Below are 2,479 nucleotides of genomic sequence, written 5' to 3'. Positions count from 1 at the left end.
TTTCAATCTTCACCAAAGTCTGTTCATGGATATGGATGATCGTCTCAACAAGCATTGGAGAACTTGAGGCTTTATGACAATATGTTTTTCTTTCAGGGATACTGATGGCAGAGATATAAGTAAGATATTTTTATGGCTGAATTCACTCATCAAACTCAAGTCATATAAACTAGAGATTATAATAAGATATTTCTTAATAAATTAAGCAGAAATTCTATTTCATTTATTATCATCATTATTACTCATTTAGCTTTTCCCTCCTTGTAGTAAAACAAAATTTTATTTCCTTGTCTAATTACTGGGTAAAATGCAGCAGTGACTTTGTATTTAGTGGTTATTCTATATGGAAGTAAATCAGTAGTTAAATAAATTACACTCTTACCTTTAATTGTCAAAATAACACAGGAAAAATGAGACTGTCCTACTCTAGATCACAGGTAATGTGATTAAAATGCCTGTTAGACAGAGCAGATCAATTCTCCCACAAAGGCACAGTTATCTGAGGGGACTGACCTGCTGTCACCCACACTTTTCACCATTTTTCCCCTAAATGATAGCCATTCTGACATGTGTGAAGTAATATCTAGCTGTAGTTTTGATTTGCATTTTCCCAATGATTAGTGACACTGAATAATTTTTTCATTTACTCTCTATGGAGAATCTAGGTTTTCTGACTATTTACCTGGGAAGGGGGTGACTTTAATAGAAGGCAATTATAGTTTTTCCTTTTCCCTCCCTCTCTGTACACCAAACATTATTTTTCTTCTGGAAACACTGCTAAATGTATGGTTAGATATCCTTACCTACCCCCAAAGTCTAGGGTATTCACTATTTTCAAATTATATAGAATTCCATTAAAATGAGAATAAAAATACACCAATCACAAATTTAGATGTTAAAAAAAAAAACAAATTTAGTGAGCATTACTACAAAGAAATAGAAAGTAAGTTTACTAAACTTTTTGTGGTGAATAATTTACAATATAGACATATATCAAATCTTTATGTTGTACACATGAAACTAATTTAATTTTATGGTAAATTACATCTTAAAAATGTAGTAAACAGACAAGCAAAATCAGTTTAATTATAGAAGTCTACTGTAGGCCTCTCAGAAGAAAGGGTAAAGGTAAGTAAGATTTTCCTAATACAGATGGATATGTTGGCCTAGCAGCAAGATAAATATTGCTAAGGGACATGTCTAAATTCAGATATCTCCATAAAAGCAATGCATTGAACGAGTCCTATTTTTCCTTACTAGCAATTCCAATTTCCAGAAGATAGAGAGACTTAATAACCTGAAATTATTTTTGAACACAAAGGGACAAAATGATCGACAATAAGGTAATCCCAGGATTAAGAAACTTGACATACTGTTCAGATTATTAAACTAAAACCTAGAGGATGAAATATAAGAAAAAAATGAATGAAGTCTCCTGGACTTCAGGTTAAATATCTACATAAATCAACAGATGGAGCACGTGTAGATTAATAATAGTTTGTGTGAGAAACCCAAACACTGTGTAAAAGAGCAAAGTGATTAAAATGCTAACAGGAGCACTAAAGTAGAGTTAGCAGCAGCAGCTACTGGAATTGGTAAAAACTCTGAGTCTAGGTCTTCTTACTTACTAAGTTCATACCTTACTGTTTCACAGGAGTCAAAATTTTATTTTGTATTTATAGCTTCCCGCAGATTCTACTTAGAAGCAAAATTTTCCATGGGAAAATATCTTGCTTAATGAGCTACTTGTAGGAAGTTCTTTCTGGATGAACAGATGTCAGCGTGAGCCAAGGCAATAGCGAAGGTAATCACAGTGGTCAGCTGAGACAAGGGTCCCACCCACCCACCCCTCCCCACTCCCCGGGTAAAGGAGGACAATGCAAAGGAGAAAGAAAGGAGAGTGAAGCCAGAGAAAGGAGTTAGGAGCCAGGGACAAATTCTCTGGAGGAGAGGCGAGTGGGAAGTCCAAGGAAGTGAAGAAATTATACCCAGGCTAGCAAATTTATCATAATGCTTGTAATGATATTAACCTCTATAGGTAAGTGTGGTTTTTAATGACCTCTTTCATATATCAATAGTAAGATTATAAATTTGCTTGCCAAGTCTTAAAGGAAATTTCTTAGTGTACACATGTCAAGAATCTTAAAAGTATTGATACATTTGATCCAATAATTTCATGTCTAAAAATTTATTCTAAATTCAACTATGGAAATAATCAGTGATATAGACAAAGTTTTGTATTTATATTATAGCATTATTTATATATTATTATTTATACATATAATATTTATATATTATTATTTATAGTCAACTGATTTTCCACAATAGTGGAAAAGTCAATTAAATGCACAAAGGACAGCCTTTTCAAAAAAATTTGGTTGGGACAATTACATACCAACACGTGAAAAATCACATATGTATATACATTTTAAATGAACATTCAACTAGAGTGGTTAAATAAACATATTGACTTAATAGA

The sequence above is a fragment of the Vicugna pacos genome, chromosome 3 (assembly GCF_048564905.1).
Source record: "Vicugna pacos chromosome 3, VicPac4, whole genome shotgun sequence".
In the NCBI taxonomy this organism is placed as follows: domain Eukaryota; kingdom Metazoa; phylum Chordata; class Mammalia; order Artiodactyla; family Camelidae; genus Vicugna; species Vicugna pacos.
This window is presented reverse-complemented; position numbering follows the sequence as displayed.